Source organism: Peromyscus californicus, unplaced genomic scaffold (genome assembly GCF_007827085.1).
Source record: "Peromyscus californicus insignis strain IS unplaced genomic scaffold, ASM782708v3 Scaffold_8__1_contigs__length_139910024, whole genome shotgun sequence".
NCBI classification, from domain to species: domain Eukaryota; kingdom Metazoa; phylum Chordata; class Mammalia; order Rodentia; family Cricetidae; genus Peromyscus; species Peromyscus californicus.
This window is the reverse complement of record NW_026294606.1, coordinates 99,335,634-99,356,963: the sequence shown is the minus strand read 5'-3', so window position 1 is coordinate 99,356,963 and position 21,330 is coordinate 99,335,634. Positions and strand designations below refer to the sequence as shown.

The 21,330-nt window shown below is 44.8% G+C and overlaps 1 protein-coding gene across 2 annotated transcripts in view; it reads left to right on the top strand.

Annotated features, from left to right (window-relative positions):
* Nucleotides 1–11,004: 11,004 nt before the first annotated feature.
* The window catches only part of Zfp1 (ZFP1 zinc finger protein), a 29,530-nt gene continuing 19,204 nt past the window's right edge, over nt 11,005–21,330 (top strand). The window contains exon 1 of one of the 2 annotated variants that reach the window (XM_052728571.1): nt 11,005–11,255. The gene's annotated coding sequence lies outside the window, so the exon portion shown is untranslated. The remainder of the gene's footprint in view (nt 11,256–21,330) is intronic. The other variant, XM_052728568.1, reaches the window with a different exon arrangement.

Sequence of the window (21,330 nt, the reverse complement as noted above, 5' to 3'; positions counted from 1 at the left end):
CAGGAATGCCTGGAACCCACTCTGGTTTGTCCTGTGGTAAGATATTGGAATTTCAAAAACTTAGCTCAGGTGAAATTTAGTAGCTTGCACCTTTAATCCCAGCACTCAGGAAGCAGAGGCAGGAGGGTCTCTGTGAGTTCAAGGCCAGTCTGGTCTACATAGTGAGTTCCTGGACAGCCAGGTCTATGGAGAGAGAGAGAGAGAGAGTTAGTTTCAGGCAAGCCAGGGTTGTATAATGAGATCATGTCTCAAAAAAAGAGGGGATGGGTGATGAGGGTGTGGGGAAATACCGGTTTTTTAAAAATGCAATCAACAAGAGCTGAAAATTAAATACTTATTTAAATACGTACTCCATAGGTGACCAATGTCTGATGCTTTTTTTAATTGTTAAGAAGCACTGCTCAGAGTACACAGTAGTAGTGAACATCTTAGCTTAAAGAGGATAGCCAGGAGAGCTGGGGAAATGGCTCAGCCTGGTGCTGGCACCAAGCCTAGCAACCTGGGTTCCATCCCCAGGACCCACAGGGCGGAAGAAGAGAATGGACTCCCCCAAGCTGTTCTCAGACCTCCATAAGCATGCTATAGCACATGCACATGCACGAGCACGCATGTGTGTGCACATGCGCTCGAACTCTCTCTCTCTCTCTCTCTCTCTCTCTCTCTCTCTCTCTCTCTCTCTCTCTCTCTCTCTCAGATTTTTTTCTTTGCCTCAGTTCCCAGAATTAACATTTGAAAGTACCAGGTTCAAACAGTCTACCAGGAAGCAAGCTCACATTAACATTTCATTTAGTTAACATCCCAGCTAGACCTAACATGTAAAAAGTTCTGTATGACAGATTGTTTCCAGTCTCAAATTCTCCAATTGACTAGAAAAATTCCTGCATTTTAACTAATCTGTTTTTCAAAGGAATAGAGGGAAAAAATATAGACAGGGCAACAGCCACTATATACTGACATAATCCAAAAATTGTCCCCCAAATCATACAAACATACAGTTTAAATTAGGCACAATGAGAATAATAATTTTAGCACACATAAACAGAAAACAGAAATGCAAAAATGAGGGTCTGGAGAGCTGCCTCAGCAGGTAAGAGCACTTGCTGCTCTTACACAGGACCCAAGTTTATTTCCCAGCACCCACATAACGGGTCACAATCAGCTTCAACTCCAGTTCCAGGGGACACAGTGCCCTCTTCTGGCCTCCACAGGCACCAGCATGCTCATGGTGCACAAACATACATGCAAGCAAAACACTCATACACATAAAATTAAAATAAATCTTTTTTTAAAAAAAGAAATGCGCCCGGCAGTGGTGGTGCACGCCTTTAATCCCAGCACTTGGGAGGCAGAGGCATGTGGATCTCTATGAATTCGAAGCCAGCCTGGGCTACAGAGTGAGTTCCAGCACAGCCAGGACTACACAGAGAAACCCTGTCTAGAAAATACAAAAAAAGGGAAAAAATTAAATGCAAGATGAAGTGGCAGGAGGTTTAAAACTCAGTGATTTTCAGTAAATCTAGAAACAGATTAAGTTTTGACTCACATACCTTAAAACCATCATGAGGGAGCAGAACATGGTGGCGCACACCTTTGATACCAGCGCTCCAGAGGCAGAGGCAGGCAGATCTTTGAGTTCAAGACCAGCCTGGTCTACAGAGTGAGTTCCAGGACAGCCAGGGCTACACAGAGAAACCTGGTCTCAAGAAAAACAAAAACAAACATCATGATCATGCAAAAAGCTGATAAAAATTCCCCCTGGGGGCACCAAGATAGTAAAAAACAACCTTCTGTATGGTTACACAAGTCACAGTGAAGAGCTCCTTAACACCCTCATTTCTCTGTCTCAAGTGGTTGAACAGAACCCCAATTAACTCAATAGAGCCCCCCCCCCAAATTTCCAAATGGACAAGGCCTGTCATACAATGGTACAATATCCCAAATAGTTCAACAGAACTCAAACAGTCCAGGGTTCTACAAGACAAAGCCAGTCACCAAATAGTAGTTACCAAAATGGTTCAAAATGAACCTAACTAGCTTGAAAGAGTCCCAAACCAAAAGGAAGGCAAAGCCTGGGGTGCACTGACTGGGAAGAAACTCACTAAGGGTCAATTTTTTTTTGTAATCCAAAACAAGTCCAAATACTCATATCTCTGCTTTATCCAATAGAAGTAAAAAGCAGCCGGGCGGTGGTGGCACACACCTTTAATCCCAGCACTCTTGAGGCAGAGGCAGGCGGATCTCTGTGAATTTGAGGCCAGCATGGGCTACAAAGCTTGGCCAGGACAGCCAGGGCTACATAGAGAAATCCTGTCTTGAAAAAACAAAAAACAAACAAACAAACAAACAAAATAGAAGTAAAAAGCAACTATTGCCCCCTGAAATGGGAAGATAAGTAAAAGTCCCTGGAGTAAAGTGACTCCAGCAGCTGTGTGGGAGCCTTTGATCTTTCTTTTTTTTTTTTTTTTTTTTTTTTTTTTTGGTTTTTCGAGACAGGGTTTCTCTGTGTAGCTTTGCGCCTGTCCTGGAACTCACTTGGTAGCCCAGGCTGGCCTTGAACTCACAGAGATCCGCCTGGCTCTGCCTCCCGAGTGCTGGGATTAAAGGTGTGCGCCACCACCGCCCGGCTTTTTTTTTTTTTTTTTTTTTTTTTGTGATCTTTCTTATTTATCTGAGGTTAATTTGCTATAAGTGGCCAACACACACACACACACACACACACACACACACACACACACACACACACACAAAATCTATCTTCCTGGTCATGTGACTTGGAGTTGTTAGGGCCAGCACCTGAACTCTGGCATCGCCTAGCCACCCATTCCCAAACTGGCCACTTAAGCAAACAAATGATACTGAAAAAGCAGAGTAAGATTTATGAAATGTGACCACATTAGGAAGAGGAACCAGGAGGTCCAATGACTCACCCACTTCCAGGCCATCTTTTGGGTCCTAAAATGAGGTTTAACTTAAGTTTAAGTAGAGGGTAAGTGGTAGAAATAAGCTAATCATTCCTAGTTGAGGTGTGGTCCCACCATCATCATTGTCTCAGTTCCAGTCTCTCCTCAAGGGGCTCTGACAAGTTGTCTGTGTTGTATGACAAGCTGGGAGACAAGCTCTTCCTCTGGTTGGCACCAAAATCCCAGCCTTTTGCTCTATTCAGCTTGAGGTCCATTGTCTCAATAGCCTGATAGCCTAAGGAAAGAAAGAACACAGTATCTGTTTGTAATATCTTCATTCCTGTAAGGATGGTTACACAAACACATCACTTTTAAATAATTAATTTCACACATCACTTTTAAATAATGAATTTCAGTCTTTATGGTCCCTAAAGGCTCCTGTTCATCTCATAATGCAAAGTTCATTTAGCCCATCTTTAAAGTTCCCAAAGTCTTAACAGTTCCAAAATTGTTCAAAAGCCCCAACATCTTCTCTGAAGTCACGGCAATCTCTTGCTGTGAATCCATGTAAAATAAAACAAGCTTCGTACTTCCAATAAATAACGGCATGGAATAAACATTTCTAGTCCAGAATGAAAGGCTGGAATGACAGCAAGGAAATGTTTACTAGGGCAAGATCACAACCCAGCAGGACAAACACCAAGCCTCGCAATTCCGTATCTGGCATCTGGGACTCAAGATGGAACCATCTGGACTCTTAACAGCCTTGGACAGCTCTGCCCATCTAGCTCTACTGCCTGAAGTACATCTTCCCTCTGTCTTAGACAGGCTCCACTCCTGAGCCTGCACATTTTCTCTGCAGACATCCCAAGGTCCTGGCATCTCCAACACCCAGGAGCCTCCACTGCAGTGTTAGGCTTCACTGTCCGACCTTTACGATGGTCTTTCAGGGCCTCCCTATGGAGACGCTGACTCCACCACACAGTAAATGGCTTAGGCAGCTTTCTGGAATTTTGCCACAAGCCTCTGTGACCCCGTTATTCTTGCATCTTTCTTATCTTCAAAACCAGTACCATATAGAAGACATGGCCAAGTTCTGTTTCCAGCTTGAGAGGTATCTTGTCCCCTGGGAACACAGTTGTGTCAGCCTCTGTGTGCCTTCCAGGCTGACCCAGTGAAAACACTTTCCTAGGTAGCCACTGTGGAGCAGAGAATCCCTGTGTAGCATTCTCCATTTAGGCTCTCCATTTCACAACTTGGAGCCTTAGGTGGGTGGGACTTGCCCTCGGGGCACCTTACTTACTATCCCAGCACAGAGCAAGAGGCTCTCCTCTAATGGCACTGATGTCATCAATTTCAGACGCTTTGTCCTCACCCTCCTTGTTTGTGGCTTTAAATTTGCTCAAACCCCTTCCTCACCAGACCAAACACTTTCCCTGTCTTTCTGTCTCTGACTGTGTATCTGAGTAAGAGCAGTGAGCAGTAACCATATCACAGTCTGAATGTTGTCCTGCCTTGAATTCCCTCCACCAAACAAATTAGTCCATTATTTTAAAATTCATTTTTACTCAAGTTCTCAGTACACGGGCAGAATGCAGCCCAATTCTTTGCCAGAATGTAATACAAATGGCTTCAGCCCAGTTCTCCCCCCCACCCCCCAGCTGAGGACCGAACCCAGGGCCTTGCACTTGCTAGGCAAGCACTCTACCACTGAGCTAAATCCCCAACCCCATCAGCCCAGTTCTTGATGGAGTCCTCGTTCCCTGTGGAAGCTTATGAGCCGATTCCACTAGACACATTTCCTCTGGCATTCTAGTCTTCTGAGATCCCATCGGAATGGCCCAAGCTGTGCTTACTGCATTCCAGAGCTGCTCTAGCCTACAACTTCCATATTCCTTCCAAAAACCGAAGGACCACATGGTCAGATTTATTACAGCACTAACCACTCCTAGGTACCAAGTTTCTGTATTACTTAATTTTCTTATTCTTAGGACAAAGACAACTTATGGAAGGAAAGGTTCCTTTTTGCTCACAGTCCATCATGGCAGGGAAGGTGTGAAGGCAGGAACTTGAGACAGCTGATCACATTACATTCAGGTGCTCTACTTTTCTTTCTTTCTTTCTTTCTTTCTCTCTTTCTTTCTTTCTTTCTTTCTTTCTTTCTTTCTTTCTTTCTTTCTTTCTTTCTTTCTTTTGGTTTTTCGAGACAGGGTTTCTCTGTGTAGTTTTGGTGCCTGTCCTGGATCTCACTCTGTAGACCAGGCTGGCCTTGAACTCACAGAGATCTGCCTGGCTCTGCCTCCCCAGTGCTGGGATTAAAGGCTTGCGCCACCACTGCCAGGCATCTCTACTTTTCTTATAGAACACATTCTGTGTGTGTTTGTGTGTGTGTGTGTGTGTGTGTGTGTGTGTGTGTACATTCATGTGTTTGTATGGGTACATTTACATCTGTATGTGCAGTCAAGTGTTTATGTATGTGAGTGTCTTAGTCACTGTTCTATTTCTGTGAAGAGACACCAAGACAACAATTGTAAGAGAAAGTAGTTAATTGGGTTCTTGCTTACAGTTTCAGAGGTTTAGTCCATTATAGTCATGGCAAGAAGCATGTTGGCATGCAGGCAGATGCTGGAGCAGTAGCTGAGAACTACATCCTGATACAGAGAGAGAGAGAGAGAGAGAGAGAGAGAGAGAGGGGAGAGAGAGAGAGAGAGAGAGAGACTGACTCACTCTGTGCTTGGCTTGGGCTTTAGAAACCTCAAAGCTCACCCCTAGTGACATACTTCCTCCAACAAGGCCAAATCTCCTAATCCTTCTAATCCTATCAAAGAATTCCACTGCCTGGTGACCAAGCGTTCAAATATATGATCCTATGGGAGCCATTTTCATTCAAACCACCATAGTGAGCATTCATGTGTTTGCATTCATGTGTGTAAGTGTGGGCGTGTACTTGCTCTAGCAAGCATATGGAGGTTAGAGGACAATCTCGGGTGTCGGTCCTCAGCTCCCACCTTGTTGAGGCAGGGTCTCTCTGTATACCAGGCTGGCTAGCCCAGAAGTTTTGGGGGTTCTTGTTTCTCCACTCCCCACTTCACTGTGGGAACACTGGGATCACAGATATGCCCGACAATGTCCAGTACTGCATGGGTTCTGGGGTTCAAACTCACCTCCTCCTGCTTACACAGTAAGAACTTTTGACCCATTGAGCCCTCTCCCTAACTGGGGACACCGTTCTGACTTAAGAATGACTGGTGAGGAAACAATGGCTAGTCTGGGTTTGGGTGGTTTGTTTTTAAAAACTCAATGAAGGGAACTGTTACTTCCAGGAAAACAGCCCATGATATTTGTTGCTCAATGATAACATGAGCTTTCATGTTAAGCAGAATTTGGGAAAAACCCTATCCTGTCTCTCCATGCTTAACCAGTGTTGACTGAGAAAACTGGTGGAATTAATATGGTATTTGGTACTGTGGGATAAAATGTATCAGCATAGCTGGGTGGTGGTGGCCCACGCCTTTAATCACAGCACTTGGGAGGCAGAGGCAGGCGGATCTCTGTGAATTTGAGACTAGCCTGGTCTACAGAGGGAGTTCCAGGACAGCTGGGACTACACAGAGAAACCCTATCTTTTTTTGTTTGTTTGTTTTGTTTTTTTCCCCCCCGGAGCTGAAGACCGAACCCAGGGCCTTGTGCTTGCTAGGCAGGCGCTCTACCACTGAGCTAAATCCCCAAACCCGAGAAACCCTGTCTTGAAAAAACCAAAAAAAAAAAAAAAAAAAAAAAAAAAAGCCAACGTATAGAAGTATGTGATTTGATGAGCCATTTTTCTTTTTTTTTTTTTTTTTGTTTTTTTTTTTTTTTTTTGAGACAGGGTTTCTCTGTGTAGCTTTGTGCCTTTCCTGGATCTCGCTCTGTAGACCACGCTGGCCTCAAACTCACGAAGATCCGCCTGCCTCTGCCTCCCAAGTGCTGGGAATAAAGGCGTGTGCCACCACCGCCTAGCTGATGATCATTTTTCAAACGATCAAGCTATGATGGTACAAATTCACAACTGGATAAAAGACTCAGTTAAAATGCAAGACCAGGGGCTGGAGAGATGGCTCAGAGGTTAAGAGCACTGACGGCTCTTCCAGAGGTCCTGAGTTCAATTCCCAGCAACCACATGGTGGCTCACAACCATCTGTTGTACTGAGGTCTGGTGCCCTCTTCTGGCCTGCAGTCATACATGCTGTATACATAATAAATAAATAAATCTTAAAAAAAAAAAAATTAGCTAGAAAACATACATAAATTTAAAAAAAAAAAAAATGCAAGACCAAGCTGGGCGGTGGTGGTGCACGCCTTTAATCCCAGCACTCGGGAGGCAGAGCCAGGCGGATCTCTGTGAGTTCCAGGCCAGCCTGGACTACCAAGTGAGTCCCAGGAAAGGCGCAAAGCTACACAGAGAAACCCTGTCTCAAAAAACAAAAAACAAAAAACAAAATGCAAGACCAAAGACTTTAAATAGATATTTAATTTTTAAAACATTTTATTAGTGAATATTTAGAATTTTTTTTATTTGTCATGTATGAGTGCTTTGTCTTCATGTATGTCTGGGCACCATGTGCATGCAATGTCCAAATATATCAGGAGAGGGTGTCAATTCTCTGGAATGAGAGTTACAGAAAATTGTTAGCCACCATGTAGAAGCTGGGACCTGAACTCAAGTCCTCTGGATCCTCTGCAAAATCAGCAAGTGCTCTTAACTGTTAAGCCATCTCTCCAGCCCCAAAAGATTTAATTTTAATCATTTCTATATCTGTGTGTCTGTATGTATGTGCACACGAATGCAGATACCCATGGATGTCAGAAGGGGGCATCAAATATTCTGGAGCTGGAGTTACAGGGCAGTTGTGAGCCATCCAACATTAGTGGTAGGTTCTCTGTAGGAGCAGCACATGAACTTAACTGATGAGCGATCTATCTATTCCAAGACGAAGGAATTTAAATACAGCAAAAAAGTTCATTACTGTGATGCTGTTTTTTGTTTGGTTGTTTTTTGTTTTTGAGGCAAGGTCTCACTATGTAGCTCTGGATGGCTTGGAACTCACTCACAGAGATCTGCCTACCTCTGCCTTCTGAGTACTGGGGTTAAAGGTATGCCCCACCACACCTGGGGCTAGGATAGTGTTGAGAGAGGTCATTGTGTCACAAGATGATGGCACTTGAGCAATAGAAATTAAATTTTGGCCACTATCCTGTGAACAACCCACAGTATTGTTGATACCTTGGGACATTTACTCCACTTTCAGCTGTCACTGTTCTTACAATGAAAATGTCTGCGCATGCATTGCCCTTATCACTATGTACCTCTAAGCACATCACAAAGTAGCAGAGGAGTGGATGCTTGGATTTAAGTGGCATATTGCTGCACACTGAGGAGGAGACCAAGCAACCCATAGTGTCCAGTGGAGGTAACTGACTAGAGAGCCCTGAGAGCCTAATGGGAAGGAGATGAAATTCAAAGTCATATTTCAGGCAGTGGATGGAGTTCAGTTGGTAGCATGCTCACACAGAGCCCTATGTTCTATCCCCAGCACCACATGAAACACGTATGATGGTTTTTAATTCCAGCATTCAGGAGGTGGAGGCAGGAGACTCAGATGCCCAAGGGTAGGTTTTCTTGGCTACATAGTGAGTACCCCACTCTGGGTACCAAGTTTAAGGCCTGGTCATCAATATTTGAGACTCTGGCTCAAAAGAAAGAGAGAGAGAATGAGAGAGAGAAAGGGAGGGGAGAGAAAGAAAGGAAAAGAAAAGAAAATGACAGGAATAGGCAAAAGCTCCTTGTCCTAAGGACTGCCATTTGGACTTCAAACTCCATTTTACCTATAGGATGAAACAAAGTTCAGGTTCCTAAACCCTAGGGGAACTTTCCAGCGGCTGACCAACCTCCTTTTTTTTTTTTTTTTAGATTTATTTATTTATTATACATATAGTATTCTGCCCACACGTATCCCTGCAGGCCAGAAGAGGGCACCAGATCTCATTACAGATGGTTGTGAGCCACCATGTGGTTGCTGGGAATTGAACTCAGGACCTCTGGACGAGCAGCCAGTACTCTTAACCTCTGAGCCTTCTCTCCAGCCCCTAACCTTAAACAATGGAAATGGTCTGTTATGCCCCTTAGTTCTCTAAGACATTATGGTTGTCCCTAACAACAGAACAAATGACTCCGATGTACTGGACTGAGAAGTTTACAGGAACACACAAGGAAAAACCTTCATCTTTGACTCTTATGGGTGAAAAATATAACTGTAACTTGGTACAGGTGTGTTTATGGTTTTGGGGCTTATAAACCCACTTCTGCCCCAGCTCGGGGCTGTCAGGAAAAGCAAGGCTCCTGAGTCCTTGTCCTTCAGCCCTGGTCAGTCAGAGACTTTGTTCATGTGGTGATTTATTGAAGTTTTTGGAACCCATAAGTGTTGTCTCTCTCCTTCCTCGTGGCTCACAACGGACTAGGTATAACAAAAGAAAAAAGGAAAGAATTGTATTTCAGCAAAAATATGTACTGTGTTTTCGAAACCTTCCTCTGTATTCCCTTATTCCTAAGGGAGAAAGTAATAGAAAACAGTGCTTTGAATTTTGCAAGTTCTTCAGAAACAGCTCGTACACAGAGTGGTGTTACCATAAATTAAGAGAGAGAGTGTGTTCCAATCTTCTTTTTGTATCTTCTAGCTTGGTCTCAAATTATGCACAGTTTTTACAAGAATAGGGACACATTCTATTTTTGTGTAGATGTATGTGTGTGGTGCTGGGAATCAAGCTACCAAATGTCTTTACAAGCTACCAAATGTTCTACTACTGAACTACATCTCCAGCCTAAACAGGACCACACCTGACAGACTGTCATATAATTCCTGCCTTTTTTCCCTTTCATTTCTCATGAATTAGACACCTTCACCATGTGATCAATACACATCATTTTCAGTGTCTCTTCCAGTTCTATTTGTGTGTAACTACAATTTATTTGATTCACATAGTCAAAGATCTGGATTATTTCCAATGTTTTGAAAATATGATGCATATTCTTTTTTAGACAATTTTATATGTGTGTGTGTGTGTGTGCATTCACAAATGTGCCCCAGTGGGCATGTGGAGGTCAGAGGACAACTTGTGGGAGATGGTTCTCTTCTTCCACCTTGTGGGGGATCATTGTCCAGATTGGCCTTGACTTCTACTTCTGAGCACTGGGACTACCTCTGTCCCTCTCCTCCCCAACTCCACGCTTCAGAAACAGTTTTGTGTATACTTTACACAGAGTTAAAATTATATCGTCATTTACAAACTTTAAGGGTTGTTTTTGTTTCTTGAAACAGGGTTTTTCTGTTGTGGAACTCTCTGTAGACTAGCCGCTGCCTCCTGACTGAGTACTGGGATTAAAGCATGTGCCACTACTGCCCTGAAGTTTTTAAGATTTTATGTGTATGAATGCTTTGCCTATGTGTATGTATGTGCACCATATACATGCAGTGTTCATAGAGGTGGTCAGTACTGAAATAAAGTCATTAGGCATGGTACAGTTCACCTGTAATCCCATTAAGTAGGAAGCTGAAACAGGAAGATTGAAGCCAGCCTAGAGTTGGTGACAAGACCATCTCAAATCAACATGGGGTTGTGTCAGGCCTTCCAAAAATAACTTTAAGGGCGAGAGGTTGAGGAAAACGGTGGTTTTATTTTGTGGGTTTTTTGTGTGTGTGTGTGTGTGTGTGTGTGTGTGTGTGTGTGTGTGTGTGTGTGGTAGTGGTGGGGAGTTGGTTGTTCTAAAATTGGGTCTCACTATGTAGCCCTAGCTGGCCTGAAACTCTCTGTCCCAAGGATCTGCCTGCTTCTACCTCCCGACTTGCTGGGATTAAAGGCTGCACTACCATGCCCAGAAAGATGTGTGCTCCTTACATGGTTGAGATTCAGGTTGATATTTGCTTTAATGTTCGTGTTTTGTAGCTGAAAAAGAGTTCATGGATTACTCGTGAAATGTCTAAAACCCAGGTTTTTTAATAGCGTACAAGGAGGAAAGAGGCTGTCCTCAGAGAGCAGAACGCAGTCCACACCTCGGTTAATTTGGAAAGCGTTTCCCACCCTACAAACTTCCCAGAGTCCCTAGCACCGTGGCTCGGAGGCGCATGGGAATTGTAGTCCTGAGACCCGCGTCACTGCTCCGAGGACTCTGGGTACGGCCGCCCGCTCTACAGTCTGCGCGCTTGCGCGAACGCACCGGCGGTCGCCCTTCCCCCACCTGCAGTCGCGAGTGGGTGACAGGGCCCCCTTCTCCACGCGCTTCGTGACCCGGAACCCTGAGTGGAGGCTAAACCTCTCCAGGTATGTCTGCAAGGCCCGAGAGAAGGGTCGTGTCCGCGCCAGGGTGGGCGCCTCGCGGGCCGTGACGCCCCCCGGGGCGTAGGTTCGGGCCTCCAGCCCTCCTGAGAGTTGGTCCCGGTGGGCTGCTCCTGAGGAACGCGTGCGGGGTCGCAGGAGGACGGGCGGCTCCGAACTCCAGCCTGCCTTTGTCAGGAGACGCGCCTCTGCCGGGCATCGCGGGGCGGCCTCCCCCGCGCGGGAACGAGTCCGGAAGCCCGGCGGGCGCACTCGTGACCCTCCACGAGGGTGTGGGGGCGGGCCCCACTCAGCTGGCCACGCCCCCGCTGCCACCTTAGCGGGCTCCAGCCGCCTCCTTGCTTTCCCCCGGATGCCTGGTGTTTCCAGTTGTATCGTCACGGAATAATCGCGTTTACCCCTTATTTCCGGCTTGCGCCTCAGTGTGAACAGAATTTTTTTTTTTTTTTCTTCTAAGATTGGCTTTTCTGGGTAGCTCAGGTTAACCTGGAGCTGGCCATGTAGCCCAGGCTGGCCTCAAACTCGAGATCTGTACAAGTCCAGCTTCACCTGTATTTTCTTGATTAGAGTTATGCTTTTGACTTATTAAAGTTTTCACACAGGTATCGGCGATGTATCAACCATACTCCCCCAGATCTCCCAGTTGCATTTGTTTAACCCTCCCTCCTGTTCTTTTCTCCCTAGTTTCATTTCTCTACACGATTTTATGCATCTCTATAAAAATCTAGGAACCACTAGTCAGAAAAAAACATATTTGTCTGAGAATAATTTGTTTAATATGATTATATCCAGTTGCATCCATTTCCGTGCAAATGACGTAACTTCGTTCTTTTTTATGGTTGAAAAAAATTCCATTGTGGGGTTAGTGAGAGGCGCACCTCCCGCCAGTGCTGGAAATCTGCGTTTGAGCCCAGGAACCCATTAGTAGGAGAGAACTGAGAGCTGTTCTCTGACCTCCACATGCACGTATGTGCACGAACATACACACACACTCACATGAAAACGTGTAAGAGTTCCATTATGTATGTATGTCATGTTTTCTTTATCCGTTACTCTGTTGTTGGACACCTTCGTTGGTTCATAACAGCCATTTGTGAATAATGCTGCAAAAAAAAACAATAATGTGCAAGAGTCTGTCTCTGTGATATGGGAATTTTTTAGGTAAAAACCTAGAAGTGGTATAGCTGAGTCATATGGAAGATCTATCATTAGTTTCTGGAGAAACTGCTTTTTTGTTTGTTTGTTTGTTTGTTTGTTTTCCAGACAGGGTTTCTCTTTTTTTGTGCCTGTCCTGGAACTCACTCTGTAGACCAGGCTAGCCTCAAACTCACAGAGATCTGCCCGCCTCTGCCTCTGAGTGGTAGGATCAAAGGTGTATGCCACCACCGCCCGGCAGTTTGGCAGTTTTTATGGTAAGGTCAGGAGTGTCGTAGCTGGGTGTGATGCAGTGTTAGTGTTTAACCAGAAGTGTACCTTTGGTTTTTTGTTTTTGTTTGCTGGGTTTGGTTTTGGGTTGTTTTCTTTAAGCCAGGGTTTCTGTGTAGTCCCCACTGTCCTGGACCGAACTCTGTAGCCCAGGACCTTCATCTTTGGGGCTGTCCTCCCGTAAATTTTGATGCTTCACCCTTAAGCCAAAAAAACTGGACCAGGTGCTTCTTAGACTTTTGGAATTGGTTTGTGGAAGTAGTGTGGAAGAGTTTGGAACTTTGGGTTAGAAAAGCCCTAAAATGGTGTGAGCAGAACGAAGCGGGCCATTCTGGTGGGCGTTCAGAGGACCAGAATATCAAGAGAAACTTAAGGGGTTGGAGAGATGGCTCAGCAGTTCAGAATGCTGAGTTCCTGCTTTTGCTGAGGACACAGGTTCAACTTCTAGCAACCATGTTGGGTGGCTCACAACCACCTATAGTTCCAGCTCCAGGAATTCCAACGCCTTCTTCTGGCCTCTTCTGGCACCCACACACAGGACATACACTCAGACATACACACATATGCAAGAATAAAAATAAATCTGTAAGAGAAAGAATGGCAGAGAAACACAGATAGTGAAGGCCTCCGGCTAATGAGGTTTCAGAGGGAGGCAAGGACTTTTCTAAGATGATGCTGGAGGCCATTGGTGTCATATTCTGGTCAAAAGCTGGGCTGCCTTCTGTCTCTATTTGATGAGAATTTGATGAGGCTGAATTCAACAGAAATGGATTAATTTGTTTGGTGGAGGATGTCTGAAGACAAGATGGAGGCCGAAGAGGTGGCTTAGTGATTAAGACACTGGCTGCTAGCCGGGCGGTGGTGGCACACGCCTTTAATCCTAGCACTTGGGAGGCAGAGGCAAGCAGATCTCTGTGAGTTCGAGACCAAGGCCCACCTGGGCTACAGAGTGAGTTCCAGGAAAGGCACAAAGCTACACAGAGAAACCCTGTCTCGAAAAACCAAAAAAAAAAAAAAAGACACTGGCTCCTCTTCCAGAGGACCTGGGTTCAATTCCCAATGCCGTTTTCTGGATGACATTCAGACTGTATCAAGGTTACTGTTCACTGTGCTTATCTCAGTGTACTGTGAGAGACAGCAGAGAGATCGGAAGCTGGTTTGCTGGGGAAGGAGGGAGTTGTAGGCTACAAAGCAGATGCAATTGTTAAAGAGATTGTTAAAGGGAGCCCTTATGCACTGAGATAATAGGAAAACGCTCCAGGGCAAAGTCCCTCGGTGAAGGTTGCAGCTTGTAACAAAGGAGGAGCCTAAACTGAGGATGCCACTGCAGGAGTCCTCTGTTTGAAAACCACCACCTGGGGAGTTGTTTCCTCTGGGTAAGCTTGGAAGGCAGACCGAGTATGCCTAACGGGAACCAAGCTATATCTCCAGCTAGAAGCAAGTTTTGGCATCATGGTATAGGTATACTAGATGCAAGAGTAAGGGGTTCATGGAGGCTTGTGCCAAGTTTCTGGAAGGCTTCTGAGGCCAAGCAGTGTGACCATTGTGGGAAGTTATGAAGGTTGTCAGGTCCACAAGGAAACGCCCAGCTCCCCAAACTCCAAAAGGTTGTCCAAATAGCCAAAAATGAGCTCAACCTGAAGTATAGGAGGATTTCTAATGGTCGGATAAAAGCCAGCATTCCTCAGGAACTTGTGAAAGTGATTCCCATCTGCTAAAATGAGTCATTTCCCTGACCTCTGGCGGAGGGAGCATATGGCTACCTGTGGCACCTATCAGCATATCAGAGCCCGTGGTGCCGACCAGGCTCCCTCAGTATCACAGGTACCTGTTACGTGTTGCAAAGCCCGTTCTAGCATCCTAGCCTTTCTCACCTTTCCAGGCTTCCCTCCTCTCATAGACAGTGTTGGGAATGTTTAATGCTCGGATAGGCCATTTGGGCTTTTCCAGATACCCAGGCTGAGTTTTTTTTGTGAATGGAGCCCTCCATATTTGTTGGTTCTATATCCGTGACCTCAGATCTTTTGTTCTCTTTATAATGGCAAAGATTTCCCCTGCCCCTGCTCTTCTCATCATGCATTCTCTATTCTCTGTCCCTTGCTATTCTTTCTTCTCCCACAGACAGCCCTGGTCATATCCAGTCTCTTTCTCTTTCTCTCTGCTCTGGACTCCTCCAGATACCTCTGGGTATTCTCTCTCTCTCAGGCACAATGAAACCTTTCCCCTAACAATGGAGTAGTATGTCAGCAGTTCTTTACTGCATCTCCTCGAACACACAGGTGAAGGCTGAGGTGCAGTGAAGATCAGGATATTGGAGATGACAGGATTGGAGGACTCCAGCTGAAGCAAGTGGAGAGACTGCATGTGCCGCAGTGGCAGAACTACAGGGGAGGGGTGATTTTGGAGCCTGGATTATGAGATACCCAGGGTCCGGGGATTTCGCTACGTCTGGTGTGGGATATCTGAGGGAAAAATTCTACGTACACTATGCTCTTATGTCTGTTAACTTTATTCCTCTAAGACAAAAATCTATTACAGCTGCAGCTCCATCAGGCATTCAGGGCAGGAATAAATGTAGATACACCAAGCTCTTTCTCTGTCTACTTTATTCCTCTGGGATAAAATCCTATCTACACAGCTTCAGTTCTGTACTCAAGTCTAGTTCCTTTCCATTTAATTCTCTCTATATTTATCTGCTGTCTCCTCTAAGTTCTGTCTTAATTCTCTCAACTTAGTTCTGCCCCATCTAGGTTCTCATCCATCTAGTTCCTTCCCATCTAGCTCCTCTCCCATCTCCTTCTTTCTCATCTTGTTCTTCCCCATCTGGCTCTTCCTCGTCATCCATCTTGTTCCTCTAGTATTCTCTTTTGACCTCCAATCTAGTTCTTCCCATCTAGTCCGTTCCTCTCCAGTTCTTACCCATCTAGTTCTTCTGTTCTTTTTCCTCTCTCTCCTCCTCTCCAGCTCCTTAATGTCTTTGTTCCCTCCTAGTCTCCCAGGAATCCAGTTATAAACCCAAGCAATAGCAATCCTCTCGCAGAGCAAGGTCACCAAGCTTGAATTCTTACGCGGGTCATAAAGGTAGGTAAGAATTTTCCTCAGGCAGTGACCACCAGGCTTTCTTTTACAACCCAAAATGGGAGTGGTAAAAGAGGAGGTCAGCTGAGTGCTAATGACTGGTCAGTATATCAAAAAGGGGATCTGTGTGCTCAGTCTACATTCCTAGAAGTGGTTGGGAAAGAAGTTAGGGGGTCTATTAGTAAGGTTGTGTAAGAAAGGAGGGTCTCACCCTAAATTGCACAAGAAATAAAACTATCCACTTGACCTGGGAGACAGGTGTTGTTTCTTTGGCCTTGGATGCTTGATAGGTATTTTAGATAAATACACTGTTAGGAGTTCTTGGAAGCACACAAGAAAATCATTTTAGGAACTAGCTAATATATATATATGTGTGTGTGTGTGTGTGTGTGTGTGTGTGTGTGTGTGTGTGTGTGTGTGTAAAAGCTAAAATATCACCAAGACTTCTAAGTCCTTGACTTTTCCAAGTAGTAGCTTTTGTGATAGCAGCTGAATTCCATTACTTTGTCCTGCGGCTAGCAGCGCTGGATGATTTCATCACAAGCCTCAGATGCTGGTCATGGAGTTTGGGGATTTGGTATTTGCCTGCTGGGTTTAGGTCTTGCTTTGGCATAATCTTTCCTTGTTATTAGCCCATTCCTCCCATTTAGAGTGGGAATGTTTGCTTTTTAAGATGGTGTTTCTCTTTGTAGCCTTGTCTGTCCTGGAACTCACTCTGTAGACCAGGCTGGTCTCAAACTCACAGAGATCCACTTGCCTCTGCCTCCTGAGTGCTGGGATTAAAGATGTGCACCACTACACCTGGCTTGCACTTACACTTTTGAACAGTGTTGGAACTGTTGAAGAAAATGGGCACTTCTGAAGTTGGACTGAATGAACGTGTTTGTATCATGAGATGGCCATGAGCCGATAAGGACAAGAGGTGGAAGTTGTGGCTTAGAAGCAATGTTTGTCTGACGGGTTGACAAGTGGTAGACCTGTGGTAGTTAATATTGTCAACTAGATAGGATTTAGAATTACCTAGGAGACAAACCTCTGGACATGTCTGTGAAAAGCTCTGAATTGGTTTAATTGAGGTGGAAAGACTCACCCATGGCCAGGGATCCAGGACTAGTAGAAAGGAGAAAGCAAGTGAGTCGGCATTCATCTCTGCTTTCTGATGGTGGACTCAGTGTCATCAGTTGCCTCATGCTGCTCTCACGATGGACTCTACTCAGTGACTCAATGTGAGCCCTACTAAACCTTTCCTTAGGTTGCTTTTGTTGGGAACTTAGTCACAGTAATTAGAGAAGCAGCCAATACACTTGCCTTCCTCAGAAAATGTTGATGTTGTCTCTTACTTTGAAGAAAGGATAGTATGGTGGCTGTCGACTCTACCTGCTAAGTTCAGGTTTCTGGTGTTAGTGCAAAACCAAGATTCTGCACTTGTGTGAAGGCACCAGGGCCTGGCAGGGAGGAGACCATGTGACCATCCTTCAGCCTTGGGTCATTTTGCTTAATTCCAGTTAGACATTACGAAGAGGCCAGTACTATCATCCAAATGAGGCTTTATGGGGCTTATGTTGGAGCTTATAGGAGAGAATGCATGGCGAGGCTCTTTGGGTTGGTCTCTGAGAAAGCAGTCAATAAAGAAAGCTCATATAGTTTGACACGTGACTTGCACAGGCATACGGCAACTGTTTTGTACAGGGTTTCTGTATGAATATTGTTTTGAGACAGCAAGTATTGTTATTTGAGACAGCAAGCCCAGGCTAGCTCAACCTACCTAAATAGAACTTACTTTGTACCCTACTCTTGCCTGGATAGAACTTACTGTGTAGCCCAGGCTGGCCTTGAACTCAAGGCAATGATCCTGCCTCAACTGCTAGGATTGTAGGTGTGAATAACCACCCCCAGCTTTCATGATTGCGCAGCCAGGTGGTCTGCTCCTATGCATGGTTCTGTTAGTGCTCAGTTCACATGGGTCTCACTATTGGCACACCTACCAGGAAGGTTATATATGTCAGGAGCAGACAGTCTGCATGGGAAAGCTTCAGGAAAGAGAAGGTCCTTTTCGAGCTTTGAAGGGAGTAGGAATAGGATTACATAGAGTAGGATGCATGTGCAGCTAAACTAGCTTCTCATTAGAACCAGGAAATACAGTTGGGAAATCAGGCCTCTCCTACTGTCTCATATGCCTTTATGATATCAGGCTTTCCTGTGGTCCTCGCCATTTGTCTCTGTCTTCGTTTATTGCATCTTTTAGCAGCATTTTATAATATTCAAATTGCATTTATTAATTTGTGTATGTATGTGGGCACTTGCATGGGGGCCAGAGGATATCTTGTGGGAGTTGGTTTTTCCTTCCACCATGAACTCAGGACATTAAATGTGTTAGTCAGCAGTTCCTGTGGAGCCGTCTCACCAATCTTTGTAAGTTTTGTAAAGTAGTCTGAACTATTTCTGTGAAGTATTTTATTGGAAATAGAATCTTATTTTTTTCTTTTGTATATTTTCTTTTGTATTTTGTAAACCTCTTTTTTCTTCTTCTTTTTCTTTATTCTTCTCTCATACAGTACGTCCTGACTACAGCCTCCCTCTTTCCCCTCCTCTTCCCCCCCCCTCCCCTTTCCCCAAATCCACTGTTTCTCAGTTTCCCTTCAGAAAAGAGCAGACCTCCCGGATATATCAACCGAACAAGATGCAATAAAACTAGGTATAAACCCTCATATGAAGGCTGGATGAGGCAACCAGTAGGAGGAAAAGGACCCATGAGCAGGCAAAGAGTCAGAGACACCCCACCTCCACTGTTAGGAGTCCCACAAAAACTCCAAGCTAAAGAGCTATGGCATGTATGCAGAGGACCTAGCATAGACCCACACAGGCTCCGTGATTGCTGCTTCAGTTTCTGTGAGCCCCTGTGAACCCTGCTTAGTTGATTCTATGGTTACAGAAGATGGCCAGTTCAGGCTCCATATCCTCCATTACTAGGAGGCCTTGCTAGGGTCATCCTCCTCCTCATCAGTTCCAGGAAGTTTACACTGCGCTAGGTTTCTACATTGCCCCCTAAATGCCCACTGATTCCAGTTGTCTTTCCCTGTACTCCCTCCCTCTGCCTCTCCATTTCTCACCTGATTCCCCCCCACCCCATCCCCTCCTACCCTCATTCCACCTGCAAAAATCTATTTCCCCTTTCCAGGGAGATCATGAGTGTCGTCCGTGTCCGTCTGTGTGTGTGTCCCTGTTCTCCCCCCAACCCCTTGTTACTTATCCTCTCTGGGTCTGTGGGTTGTAGTGTGACTATCATTTACTTTACAGCTAATATCCGTTTATGACTGAGTACATATCGTTTGTCTTTCCGAGTCTGGGTTGCCTCCCTCAGGATGATTTTTTTTTTCCTAGTTCTATCCATTTGCTTGCAGATTTCATGATGTCATTTTTTTTTTCGAACAGCTGAGTGTATAAATATACACTCCAGGATATAAATATACATTTTTATTAAGAAGCCAGAAAGCCTCTGCTGATCTAACTGGATGTTGGCATATAGAAGGATGCAAATAGATCCATATCTATCACCCTGCACAAAACTCAAGTCCAGTGTCAGGTGGTAGTGGTGCATTCTTTAGTTGAGGGCAATCTAAATTGTTCCCAGTTTCTGGTTATTATGAAGTAAGCTGCTGTGAACATACTTGAGCAAGCGTCCTTGTGGTAGGATACCTCATCTTTTGTGTATATGCCCAAGAGTGGTATAGCTGGTCTTGAGGTAGATCGATTCCCAGTTTTCTGAGGAACCGCCATATTGATTTCCATAGTGACTGCATGAGTTTGCACTCCCACCATCAATGGAAGAGTGTTCCCCTTGATTCACACTCTCACCAGAATGAGCTATCACTTGTGTTTTTGATCTTAGCCATTCTGACAGATGTAAGATGGAATCTCAAAGTAATTTTGATTTGCATTACCATGATGGCTAAGGGATGTTGCACATTTCTTTAAATGTTTCTCAGCCATTTGAGATTCAGCTATTGAGAATTCTGTTTAGAGCTGGACTTCGTTTTTTAATTGGATTGTTTGGTTTGTCTAGTTTCTTGAGTTCTTTATATATTTTGGATATTAGCCCTGTGTTGAATGTGGAGTTGGTGAAACTCTTTTCCAGTCTTGTCGACTGCTATTTTGTCCTATTGACAGTGTCCTTTGCCTTATGGAAGTTTTTCGATTTCATGAAGCACCGTTTATTAATTGTCCATCTTGGTGCCTGTGCTATTGGTGTTCTGTTTAGGAAGTTGTCTCCTGTGCCAATATGTTCAAGGCTATGCCCTGCTTTCTCTTCTATAAAGCTCAGTGTGTCTGGTTTTATGTTGAAGTCTTGGATCCACTTGGACTTGAGGTTTTTTTGGGTTGTTTTTTTTTTTTTTTGGTTTTGGTTTTTCGAGACAGGGTTTCTCTGTGTAGCTTTGGAGCCTTTCCTGGAACTCACTCTGTAGACCAGGCTGGCTTTGAACTCACAGAGATCTACCTGCCTCTGCCTCTTGAGTGCTGGGATTAAAGGCGTGCACCACTACCACCTGACACTGGACTTGAGTTTTGTGCAGGGTGATAGATATGGATCTATTTGCATCCTTCTATATGCCAACATCCAGTTAGATCAGCAGAGGCTTTCTGGCTTCTTAATAAAAAATCAGGTGTCCATTCTATTCCATTGATAGACCTGTCTGTGTTTATGCTCATACCATGTGCTTTTTATTACTGTAGCTCTGTAGTACAGATTGATACCAAGGATGGTGATAACCTCGGGAAGTTCTTTTATTGTACAGGATTATTTTAGCTATCCTGGGTTTTTTTTTGTTTTTCCATATGAAGTTGAGTATTGTCCTTTCAAGGTGTGTAAAGAATTGGTAGAGTTTTGATGGGGATTGCATTGAATCTGTAGATTGCTTTTGGTAGTGTTGTAAACTCACTGAAATGCAAAAATAAGGTTTATTGGAGCCTACGCAGCGGAGGATAGAGGAGGTGCCTGCCCCTCTGCAAGCTCGGTTTTTTTTTTTTTTGTTTTTTTTTTTGGTTTTTCGAGACAGGGTTTCTCTGTGTAGCTTTGCGCCTTTCCTGGAACTCACTCGGTAGCCCGGGCTGGCCTCGAACTCACAGAGATCCGCCTGGCTCTGCCTCCCGAGTGCTGGGACTAAAGGCGTGCGCCACCACCGCCCGGCTGCAAGCTTGGTTTTTAAAGGCAAAAATCACAAGGTTACATCAGTTAGGGGTGCTAGTACAGGTACAGTTCTGATTGGCTCAAGTTTTTTTTTTTGTTTTTTTTTTTTTTTTTTTTGGTTTTTCAAGACAGGCTTTCTCTGTGTAGCTTTGCGCCTTTCCTGGAACTCGCTTTGAAGACCAGGCTGGCCTCGAACTCACAGAGATCCACCTGCCTCTGCCTCCCGAGTGCTGGAATTAAAGGCGTGCGCCACCACCACCCGGCTGATTGGCTCAAGTTTTAAAGGCTTTCCAAAATTTCTGTGTTATCTTACTTTGCAGTTTTGACCGGTTGTTGGTCAAACTATAGACTATCTCCGGCATTGGGGCATTC